The sequence below is a fragment of the Aythya ferina genome, assembly GCF_964211825.1.
Source record: "Aythya ferina genome assembly, chromosome: W".
In the NCBI taxonomy this organism is placed as follows: Eukaryota; Metazoa; Chordata; class Aves; order Anseriformes; family Anatidae; genus Aythya; species Aythya ferina.
Window position 1 is genome coordinate 16230440 of NC_140313.1, and position 12600 is coordinate 16243039.

The 12600-nt window shown below is 48.0% G+C and overlaps 1 long non-coding RNA gene across 1 annotated transcript; it reads left to right on the forward strand.

Moving 5' to 3' along the window:
* Nucleotides 1–4368: 4368 nt before the first annotated feature.
* On the forward strand, nucleotides 4369–10574 carry LOC311426423. Its single transcript, XR_014686739.1, has 3 exons — nucleotides 4369–4614; nucleotides 4669–5055; nucleotides 9815–10574. It is a non-coding gene; the product is annotated as an uncharacterized lncRNA (long non-coding RNA).
* Nucleotides 10575–12600: the final 2026 nt, after the last annotated feature.

Here is a 12600-nt window from a genome sequence, read left to right on the forward strand (position 1 = left end):
ATGTTAGCTATTGCGGTGTGAACAGCTACTTGGATCGGGGTTAGGTGCTCTTCTCTCGCAACATGTTTAATCATGTCCGCGATGTTAGACCCCGCTGGCAGTGATCGCAAGATTTCTTTGGTTGCCGAATTACACTGCTGGCGTAGGCATTCTGCTACGACTGGGCCTTTTGCCTCCACAGGCAGTGACAAAGAGTCGACCACTGCCTGGAGATGATCTACAAATTGTGTAAAGCTCTCGCTTTCACTTTGTTTTATTGTTGACCATGGGGATGGTTTGGCAATAACTCTAGAGGCTGTACGAATAGCTTCTCTGGCCGCACGAGTAGTTGCCATAACTTCATGGGCCCGCAGGCCCTGGGCTTGTACCTGGGGGGTGATCATTGTTGGGTCTGTACCCATTAGTCGCTGCAGGCTAGAGCCATATAGCGGGTGATCCGCCCCAGTTACTTGGGCCAGTTGTCTCATACAGTTATCCTCCCATTCTTGTTTAAAAACGATCATCCCTGCCCCGTCAAAGATCAATCTACAAGTTTGTTTTATATCAAACGGGAGCATGTCGTCTCCCCCGAAAACACCATCTATGATGGTGGAGACCATTGCAGAATTAAGTCCTTTGTCCGCAATGGCTTTAACAATTGCTTGTACATCCTTAGGGTTTATTGGTGAATGAACCCTCTGGCCCCCGTCCGTCACCCGGACCGGGAAAGCTAGCATGGCCGATGGGGCCCAGTTGGCACACGCAATCTTAATTTTCCTCCAATCCGTGAGAGGAATTTCCCCCCCTCGCGGTGCAGCTTTATTTCGGTTGGGGATATTTTTGCTATCTGTCCCCATTTCCTCCTCTGAATGTGAATCGGTATCTGATCCGGAGTCGGAGCTCGACTGACTGGTCACCTCCGAGTTCCGGTACCCTCCCATCGAGTTCCGGCCCCGCACACCACCCCTGCGGGGGGGCCGCTCCCCGCTCCGGCCCTGCCCACCACCCCTGCAGGCGGGCCGCTCTCTCCCTCGTGGCTCGCCCCGCCACCTTCTCGGCGAGGCGTTTGCCCCACAAGAGCGTTTTTTCGGAAGGCCGTTCCAATTGGCTCTCTGCCCCTCTCTCGCGCTTCTACCTCCTCCCCGGTCGCCCCCACAGCCGTTCTCTTTCTCCCATTTCCACGTGTTAGTAAAACCTAGCACTTCATCCCCATTCCCGCCGGAGGCTTCTTCGTCCCACCCTTCATCTTCTAGTTCGGCGCCGTATTGGGGCGCACATGGCGGTGGTCTCTCCCAGATTTCCTCAGGCTCTGGTTCCCCACCAGCACCCCTGGCTTCCTCAGCTGAGCTACCCCATAGCTTCCATAATTTTGATACGACCTTCACAAGGGTTTCCATCTTCCTTGTTGGTCTGGGAGCATCCTCCCCGCCGGGCTGGTCCCGCCGCTCCGGCCTCCGTTCACCCGAATCCAGTTTTCCCAGGTTTCGGCACCACTTGTTGCCTTCAGGGGGCAGTGGCGACCTGGTTCAGGAACAGCATGGCGACCAACCCCAGGCCGCTCGGTCCATCGGCTCACAGACACCAACGTGGTGGATGGCAAATGGCGTTTATTGTCGAGTCACATGGTGTTATATACCCGAGGCCCATAGCGTCACTTCCGCTTGCTTACATCACGGACCACACGCTACTGTCCATCAAGGGAGGGGCTCCACCTTTCCGTACAGCGCGATATCTTCCGTCCGCCAGACCCTAACTACCCACACATATGCCAACACAAATGTGCCTGTACCAGCAGACCTTTTAGATTGCACTGAAACCAAGTTTGAAGAGAACTGCAGTCATATCCACACCACTTGACACAGCCAGATAGAAGATTCCTAGAGATACTGATGAAATTCCAACATGGAAGGAAACCCCTACAGCACCACATTCTTTGAAAACTTTTTTCAGCTGCTGGCATTTATTGAGTTTCTTGTTTTCGCTGCTGAGATCTGTGGCTGCCTTTTCAGGGGATTGTGAGATATGTTCATCTGATTCATGTCAGTATGGAACAATGCTAGGACCGCATGGTATGATGAATGTGACCTTCTGTCTTACGTACCCTTGTATAATCACAAGTCTAAGAAAAACAGAGTGGTTGCTGTATATAGTTCTTGCATCTTGCAAAGGAATGTTTTAGCAATTCGTGTCAATAGAGAGCTTGAAGGGAAATGTTTTTGTAGTCTTTTCCTTGAAGTCTCTGATATCTGGGGGGTTTCAGAATACCTGCTAACTATTATGACTATTGCATGGGACACTATGCAAGTCTCTGATATCTGGCCAGGAGATTAAGGAGACGGGGAGAGCTGAAGAACGACTAAAAGACAAAGCTTGCAGGGGATGCTGCACAAGTCTCTGACATACAGCCAAGTTGGACAAAGGAGAAGGACAAGAGGGAGGAAGACTATGAGCCTTCAGCACGAGAGACCCCCAGAGACCCCCAGAGGGACCACCGGAGACTGATACGCATGCTCCAGTAGGAGGGTTTGAATTCCAGAAACTAATTATAATAACCCTGCTTTTTTTAGAAGTAGTAATGAATATGTATTAGCCTAGGAGCATAATAATCAGCTGCTTGATGTAATGGGTGTGCGTCTTGGTGGAGCAGAGACTCCCGGCGCACCCAGCGCTGTTTGCTTACCTCTATTCCTTTAATAAATTGTAAACTTTGATTATAGTCCTATTTTGAAGACTGAGCCATTTATTACAAATGGGGGCTCGTCCAGGATGGCTTTGGTTCCTGAATTTTGATTTGATCTAGGAGAGGCACCCCACAATTTGGTGGCTCCTGTTTGAGTCAGGTCAGGACTAATGCCATCTTGAACCTGAATAAAGGTAAGCAAAGATTTTGATTTTTTTTATGAGCTCCCTTGCCGGCTGCAGCACTGTGTTTTGCCCGTAATTCTGCGCACGAAGATCTGAACGAAGACGACGGAGTCGTAAGTGTTTAAGGCGTATACCGTTCGGTTAGGTGGGATTTGGTTGCCTGTGTGTAAGAGTGTGACTGAGATGGAACTTAGTTCCGAAGCGCATGTGGAGGTCTTCTAACCGCGGTTCCAATCTCCCACGAGGGACTTGGCCGGTGAAGGAAGTGATTCCTATAGGATTTGTGGGTGGGTGATAGGTCCTAACCACCCTGCAAGACACTCTTCCTAAGGTAACCAAGGGCTGTGGGAATTGCCATAGTAAAATTCCTAGATGGGTCAGACAGAATTGATGACCAAGGACCAGAAGAAAGGGAGCAAATTACCAGAAAGTCCATTAGGAATAATGATTAGAAATTGGAACGTTAATAGTAGAAAAATAGAAGAAAAATGTTAATAGTAGAATACCCGTGGATCCAGAAGAGAGCAAGTATGCTGCATCTGAAACATGGAATTAGAAATTAGAGAGCAATTGATTAAGAATGAATATGTGCTACATTTGCGATGTACTGTGCCTGTGCTGCGCTTAGACCTCCAGATAATAGGAGCCCCTTGGACACCGAGAACCAGATCAAAATAACCTCATGATTCGGACTTTAACCAAGGGGTCTGAGATAAGGAGGACTGTTCACAAAGGGAGAGGTTATGTATATGTATAGGAGTGTTGGGAAACTTCATGTATATGTAACTCTTTACTGCATATAACCAAAGCAAGTTGCCACATTAGGCGTGCATGACTTTGGTGGGACTACCCCCCCCCCGTGCTGCCCAGTGCTAAGTAAACATACCTACTTTACAATCTTACTGATTGTGGAGTCAGCTTTCTGTGAGTCATTTTAGTGAGCCAAGCAGGAGACACTCTGCTCGGCTGCGGGATCGGCTGTGGAGCGGATGCCCCTAGGTGCACCCTGAGTGTTTTGCTCGGAGGGGACTCCACTCTCAGCCACTCACCGCAGGAGCAGACAAAGATCTCCTGAAGCTGCCGACAAACGGTATGTTTTCAGCTGCTGGAGGGATGCTAACTGGAGTGTTAATAATTGTATGTGTTATTCTTAAATGTCCAGGTATTTTGTGTTGAAAGTATTTGTGTAAGGGTAAGGGTTTGAAACAAAGTGGAATAAGTCACTCCACGAGGAACACAGTCAGAGACAATACTTGTTTGGTTGGTTATCATTCTAAATTATATTCTTGTGGTATGAATGAGATGTGCCAGAGTCCTCTCTGTGTGATTGAGTGATTGTGCTGTGTGAGTGAGACGCAGTGTGGCTGCAAAACGAGTGAGAAGTTCCATATCGGTCCTGTTGAAATGTAAATTTTTTGTGGAAAAGGTGGTAATGTTTGTCTAGAAGACTGAAGGCTGCGTGCTTCAGCTGTTTTCCTGAAGTTCCGTGTGTGATAAATTAGTAGGGGTTTGTTCATTGTCCTTGAGAATTTAAAGAATCTACTGAGGAGATAAGGTTTCACAACTCACGGCATTGTAACATGGGGACAAATGGGGAAGGGGGGTTGGGTGAACATCCTTGTTAAAACAAAGATTTTGTAAGATACCACCCACCCACCGCAAGACATCCTGTTTTGCCCCCACCTGAACACAAGCACAACGCATGATCACCGGAGGAAGAATAACGACCCCCAACAACAGACTGCGCAGTCTCAGGACAGGTCTCGACAAGTCTCAACAAGTCTTGACAAGTCGACAAATTGACAAGTCTCGACAAATCAACAGGTCTCGACAAGTCTCGACAAGCTGGAACTTCAATGCTATAAAACAGCGACACTGGAAAGGGGAAGTTGCGTGCCGTGGTGGAGTGGAGACTCCCCAGCCGCCCAGCGCTGTTTTGCTTGTGTCTGCTTACTTGATTAATAAAATAATTTCAATAGACCAGTAAATTGTGTGGTCTAATTTATAACAATTTGGTGCGGTGACTTGGATGAAGGCAATCTGATTGAAAGACCTTCGGAGGGGGCGCCCCGCTGATTTCAGCGGCCTTTGCTAGGACTACTTTCATTCAAACCCTTCACCGACGAACCCAAAATTAGACACAAGCAAATAAAACCGGTAAACCCCAGGCAACCTTTGTGCACGAAGCCCGAACGAAGACCCACGGGGTGGGTAAGTATAGGCCGGTGTTCCATTCGGTTGGGGTTGGGTTTCCCAAAGTGTGACAACTGAGACGTCCAATTGCGGACGAAGCGAGAGCGGACCCCTTGGTAGTGCGGTTCCCACATCCCGCGAGGGACTGGGCCACGAAAAGGGGGAGCGTGTGTGTGTGCGTGTGAGGGCACTCTGGAAGATCACAGAATCACAGAATCACAGAATTTTCTAGGTTGGAAGAGACCTCAAGATCATCGAGTCCAACCTCTGACCTAACGCTAACAGTCCCACCTAAACCATTTCCCTAAGCTCTACATCTAAACGTCTTTTGAAGACTTCCAGGGACGGTGACTCCACCACTTCCCTGGGCAGCCTGTTCCAGTGCCTCACAACCCTTTCAGTAAAGAAGTTCTTCCCAACATCTAACCTAAAACTCCCCTGGCGCAACTTAAGCCCATTCCCCCTCGTCCTGTCACCAGGCACGTGGGAGAACAGGCCAACCCCCACCTCGCTACAGCCTCCTTTGAGGTACCCATAGAGAGCGATAAGGTCGCCCCTGAGCCTCCTCTTCTCCAGGCTGAACAAGCCCAGCTCCCTCAGCCGCTCCTCGTAGGACTTGTTCTCCAGGCCCCTCACCAGCTTCGTCGCCCTTCTCTGCACCCGCTCAAGCACCTCGATGTCCTTCTTGTAGCGAGGGGCCCAAAACTGAACACAGTACTCGAGGTGCGGCCTCACCAGAGCTGAGTACAGGGGGACGATCACCTCCCTAGCCCTGCTGGTCACACTGTTCCTGATACAAGCCAGGATGCCATTGGCCTTCTTGGCCACCTGAGCACACTGCTGGCTCATATTCAGCCGACTATCCACCATCACTCCCAGGTCCTTCTCTGCCTGGCAGCTTTCCAACCACTCCTCTCCCAGCCTGTAGCTCTGCTTGGGGTTATTGCGCCCCAGGTGCAGGACCCGGCACTTGGCCTTGTTGAACTTCATGCAGTTGACCTCAGCCCATCGGTGCAGCCTATCCAGATCCTCCTGCAGAGCCTTCCTACCCTCGAGCAGATCGACACACGCACCTAACTTGGTGTCATCTGCGAACTTACTGAGGGTGCACTCGATGCCCTCGTCCAGATCATCGATGAAGATATTAAAGAGGACTGGCCCCAGCACCGAGCCCTGGGGGATGCCACTAGTGACTGGCCTCCAACTGGACTTGGCTCCATTCACCACGACTCTTTGGGCCCGGCTATCCAGCCAGTTTCTAACCCAACGAAGAGTGCGCCAGTCCAAGCCAAGAGCAGCCAGTTTCTTGAGGAGAATGCTGTGGGAGACGGTGTCAAAAGCCTTGCTGAAGTCAAGGTAGACCACATCCACAGCCTTTCCCTCGTCCACCCAGCGCGTCACTTTGTCATAGAAGGAGATCAGGTTTGTCAGGCATGACCTGCCTTTCATAAACCCATGCTGACTGGGCCTGATCGCCTGCTTCCCCTGCAAGTGCTGCATGATGACTCTCAGGAGGATCTGCTCCATGAGCTTTCCTGGCACTGAGGTCAAACTGACAGGCCTGTAGTTTCCCGGGTCTGCCCTCCGGCCTTTCTTGTAGATGGGCGTCACATTTGCTAGCCGCCAGTCGATTGGGACCTCCCCCGATAGCCAGGACTGCTGATAAATGATGGATAGATGGGACAGAAGAAGAGTAAGCCTTCTGGTCCCATGGGTGGGGTAACGTCTGATGTTAGGTTACCCCTGGATTAATGATTAAAAATTGGGAGGATTCCCCTTTTAGGCGGGGAAGGAATAAAGTAAAAATGATACATTATTGTGTTGAAGTTTGGGGTGGTAAACAGATTCGAGGAGACCACCTTTACTGGCCTGTATTTGGGTCTTTTGAAGATTGGGTTTGTATGTAAACTCAAAGGAACCCTTTAGTGTGGAAGAAAGTGAGTATGCGCACCTCTGGATAAATTCAGATATGAGGATGCATCTATATCCTCTAAAAGAAAAAGGAGGGCAAGATAAAAAGAGAAAGGACTTGGAAGTCCCGACACCGCCCCCGCCCTATATTCCACTGCCCGCATCAACGGCTCCCGTCCTTAATGGACTCCCCGAATTAGCTAATCCAGGAGAATTGGAATTGGATCATGAAACACAGGGGCCGGTAACCAGAAGCAGGGCAAGAAATCAGAAATCTGCTTTAAGGGAAGGATTATATCCCCTACGAGAAATAGCGATGGGGGGACCCCAGCCAGGAATGGAATATGTGGCCATCCCCATTAACTCCGGGGATGTCCGAGATTTTAAGAAAAGGACAGGAGGAGGGTAAGCAAGCTTTAATGGCAACTGGCATAGTGTTTGCAGCTGCTGAGGAATAATTCTAACTGGAATAATAACTGTACATTGTATATTGTATATATAAAAGCCCGGGCATTTTTGTTAAAGTATTCTTTTATACATATGTTAATATGTAAATATGTAGATATAAGAACTGCCATTGAGGTGTATGTCTAAGGGAACAAAATTTGCCCAGGCATATTATCGGCTCACCAGGTTTAAATGTCCTCAGTATAATTGTCAACAGGCAGTTAATTTACAGTGGTCTGATTTTACTTGTGTATCTATATATTGTGGATTTTGGAGGGATTGGGATTGACTAGTAAAGAGCTTCTAGGAAAACAATGGAATATTAACCACTGTAGATTACAATAGGAAAGTTCAAAGCAAAGAAATCCCAAGGAAAAGCCCTCTAGGATGTATACTAACACATTGGAGGGATATAGTGGGGTGAGAGGGTACAGAAAGTAAAGAACTCTTATCAAATATTGTAATCAATGGTGGCCACTTTATAAACTAGAGGATGGAGCGGAGTGGTCCCTAAATGGAACTATTAATTAAAACACCATATTACAGTCAATGTTGTTTTTGTGGAAAGAAGGAAAATGGGATGAAATATGGTATATTGATTGATATGTTGTTTCAGTATCTTGGAGGGAAAAGGTATGGAATTAAGTTGGACTCTGACTGAGCCTTTGGTGCTGGTATTAGAAAAGTACGGGCTGGAGAAAGATAAAGGAAGTGTTAAAAGGGTTGCTGAAGGTGTTAAAGGTGTGGCATGTAATATTTAACAGAGCTGTCTGAAGCTGAATGAGCAGGGAAAGGTGATGTAGGCATTATCTAAGTAACAGTCTAGAAGTTTTGGTATATTTGCATATTTGCTGTGGTGTTTGTTCAGTTTCCCAAGCATCGGGGAGGGGGAAACAGCCTGCTCCACCAGCGGCCTCTCCAGCAGCCGCAGGGGGGCTTCGGCTCCAGCGCCTGGAGCGCCTCCTCCCCCTCCTTCTGCACTGACTTTGGTGTCTGCGGGGGGGTTTCTCGCTCTCCCAACTGCTGTTGAGCAGCAGGGTTTTGTTCGTTTCTTTGTCTGTTTGTTTTCGTGGATGTGCTCTCACAGAGGCACAGACTGTGTTGCTCATGGCTTGGCTCTGGGCAGCAGTGGGCCTCTTTGGGGCCAGATGAAATTGTCCCTTATCTGCCACGGGGAGGTTTCTGTTTTTTTCTCACGGGGGCTGCCACTGCAGTTTCCCACTCCCACACCCCTCACACCCCCCCCCCCCCTCCCCCCGAACCTTGTCATCAAACCCAATACACTGGGGCAGTTAAGTCATTACTGACTTGTAAAGCATCAGGGATTAAATTAACTAATGAAACCCTAAATGTGATGGGGGTAGAAGGTACTGGGATAACAGTGCCACTTTTGGGGAATACTAAGCTGAAACCAGGGGATAAAATGATCACTGGGCAATTATTGTATGTATCCAAGGCTATACTAACTTGTTGGGAAGGGATTTGATGATTAAGTTGGGCATTCAAATAGTAAATTGTTAGACTGGAATAACAGTGTTATTAATGGAGTGCTCTCTGGCCCTGAGAGCAAACATACATGTATATTCACCTCTGACTGGAAAGACCCTGAAATGGGGGCGGAAGCAACAATATAGGTGGACAATTTTACCTTGGGGGTTTACAGGGCCACCTATCTATTTAGGTAAATTCTAAAAAAAAGATTTTGGAGCAATTACAACCTCCCAAGAAGGTATTAATGTTACAAATATGTGGATCATTTTAAGGAAAATGGATATTCCCCAATGGGAGAGAAATGCTGAGTAAAGTGATAATGAGGCAAATATTAACTGTTTTACATCATAAGAGTCATTGGGAGGTGCAAGCAATGTGTGATGTTGTTCTAAGAAAGTATGTCTGTGTAGGAATATACACTTTAGGGAAGCACACATGCAGAGGATGTACTATATGTCAAAAGGTAAATAAAAAGGTCTTCTGTAACCTATCTAGATGGGGACGGGAGCCAGGGCTTTGACCTTTCCAAAGTATACAGGTAGACTTTACTGAGTTACTTGTTTGTCCTAATTGACCACGTGACTGAATGCGTGTAAAGCTTTACTGCAAGGATTAAAGCAGGCCTTAGAGATTGAGTGGGATTTTCACAGCCCCTGGCACCCCTCCTCTTCTGGGAAGGTAGAGCGAATGAATGGTGAAATTAAGAAACAACTAACAAAACTTATGCTGGAAACTAAGGCTTCTTGGGTAAAATGCTTGCCCCTTGCACTGTTAAACATATGGATGCAGCCCAGAACTGATGTAGGAATTTCTCCTTTTGAAATGCTATACGGTATGCCCTATGATTTGGAATTGCCACTTGATCACCCTCAATTCTAATTAAGACTTGGAAAGAGACTTTTTTTTTTTTAACACCACGATGGGGAAGGCCCCTATGTTGTTTTGCTTACTACAGAAACAGCCGTTTGGACTGCGGAGAAAGGATGGACACATGCCAGCCGTGTTAAAGGACCCATCTGTGACGAGAAGTGGGAGATCGCTCCAGGAAACAAAGACCTGGAGCTCACATTGCGACGAACTCGATAGGTACCATGGGTTAAAGTAGAGGCTCTCCCCTGAAGAACACTACTGCTGCCGAGAAGAACTAAAACCTCGTAGTTGGCTGCAACCCAACTGACGAGTGAGGCAGAGGAGTGAATAAGTGGGGAAAGAAATGGGCCTCAGCCATTCCTATCGGTATTTGGGGGTTCTCGCAGTGATTTCATCCTGCATAGCGACTCAACACCACCCCCACCAACCTTCTAAATGGACTTTAAGTCGATTCGAAGATCAACAGGTTATTGCAACCCAGATAACATCAAGGGGGGGGCAAGCTTTACTTCTACACTATGTCAGCTGATCTCGAGGCCCCGATGCTGGGAATATATGGGATTTTATTTCTGCCCAAGTTCTAACCCGGGAAAGGGGTACTGTAAATGCCTGAACGTATATTATTGTGCATACCGGGGGTGTGAAACCATTGCTACAGACTGGACACTCGGGGCTGGTCGGGATAAATTCTTACAAGTGGGATATGGGCTGCAAGGTTGTAACCAACAATTGGATCCTTGTTACAGGTGGCGAGGGCATGGTATAGGGTATACAGGAACCTTCCACGGAAATAAAGAAATATGCAAGGTTCTATATATAAATATATGTCGTGGTTTAACCCGACCGGCAGCTAAACACCACGCAGCCGTTCGCTCACCCTCCCCCCTCCCTCTCTGGGACGGGGGAGAGAAATGGAAAGTGAAGCCCGTGAGTTGAGATAAAGACAGTTTAATAAGACAGGGAAAAAAAAAATAACAAAATAATAATAACAATAATAATAATGATGATACAATGGTGATAATACGAAAGTAATAATAGTATGTACAAACAAGTGATGCACAATGCAATTGCTCACCACCCGCTGACCGATGCCCAGCCTAACCCCGAGCAGTCCGGCCCCCTCCCCCCGGCTAGCCACCCCTATATATTGTTTAGCATGACGTCAGATGGTATGGAATACCCCTTTGGCTAGTTTGGGTCACCTGTCCTGGGTCTGTCCCCTCCCAGCTCTTACTGCACCCCCCAGCCTGCCCGTTGGCAGGACAGAGCAAAGGCTGAGATGTCCTTGGCTTAGTATAAGCACTGCTCTGCAACAATTAAAGCATCGGGGTGTTATCAGCACTCTTCTCATTCTAAGCCAAAACACAGCATTCCACCAGCTACTAGGAAGAAAATTAATTCTGTGCTAACTGAAACCAGGACATCTATTGGTAGCAGAGGATGGTTTCGAGAAAGGGAAGAAAATAGTCCAAATCCTTCTGAAAGCCGGTTTTGCCATAAAACAAAATAAAGTCAAAGGACCTGCACGGGAGATCCAGTTTTTAGGAATAAAATGGCAAGATGGACGTCGTCAAATCCCAATGGATGTGATCAACAAAATAACAGCTATGTCTCCACCAACTAACAAAAAAGAAACACAGACTTTCCTAGGTGTTGTGGGGTTTTGAAGAATGCACATCCCAAATTACAGTCTGATTGTAAACCCACTCTACCAAGTAACTCGTAAGAAGAATGAGTTTGAATGGGGCCCTGAACAACGACAAGCCTTTGAACAAATCAAGCAGGAAATAGTCCATGCAGTAGCCCTTGGGCCAGTTCGAACAGGACCAGATGTAAAGAATGTGCTCTACACTGCAGCCGGGGAGAACGGCCCCACCTGGAGCCTCTGGCAGAAAGAACCTGGTGAAACTCGAGGTCGGCCTCTGGGGTTTTGGAGTCGGGGATACAGAGGATCTGAGGCCCGCTATACTCCAACTGAAAAGGAGATATTGGCAGCATATGAAGGAGTTCGATCTGCTTCGGAGGTGGTCGGTACTGAAGCGCAGCTCCTCCTAGCACCCCGATTACCGGTACTAGGCTGGATGTTCAAGGGAAGGGTCCCCTCTACGCATCATGCAACTGATGCTACATGGAGCAAGTGGGTTGCACTGATTACTCAGCGGGCTCGAATAGGAAACCCCAGTCGCCCAGGAATATTGGAAGTGATCATGGACTGGCCAGAAGGCAAATACTTTGGGATATCATCAGAGGAGGAGGTGGGTCATGCTGAAGAAGCCCCACTGTACAACCAGTTGCCAGAGAATGAAAAGAAATATGCCCTGTTCACTGATGGGTCCTGTCGTATTGTGGGGAAGCATCGGAGATGGAAGGCTGCTGTATGGAGTCCTACGCGACGAGTTGCAGAAGCTGCTGAGGGAGAAGGTGAATCGAGTCAGTTTGCAGAAGTGAAAGCCATTCAGCTGGCTTTAGACATTGCTGAACGAGAAAAATGGCCAGTTCTCTATCTCTACACCGATTCATGGATGGTAGCAAATGCCCTGTGGGGATGGTTACAGCAATGGAAGCAAAACAACTGGCAGCGTAGGGGCAAACCTATCTGGGCTGCTGCATTGTGGCAAGATATTGCTGCTCGGGTAGAGAACCTGGCTGTGAAAGTACGCCACGTAGATGCTCATGTGCCCAAGAATCGGGCTACTGAAGAACATCAAAACAACCAGCAGATGGATCAGGCTGCTAAGATTGAAGTAGCTCAGGTGGACCTGGATTGGCAGCATAAAGGTGAATTATTTATAGCCCGATGGGCCCATGACACCTCAGGCCATCAAGGTAGAGATGCAACATACA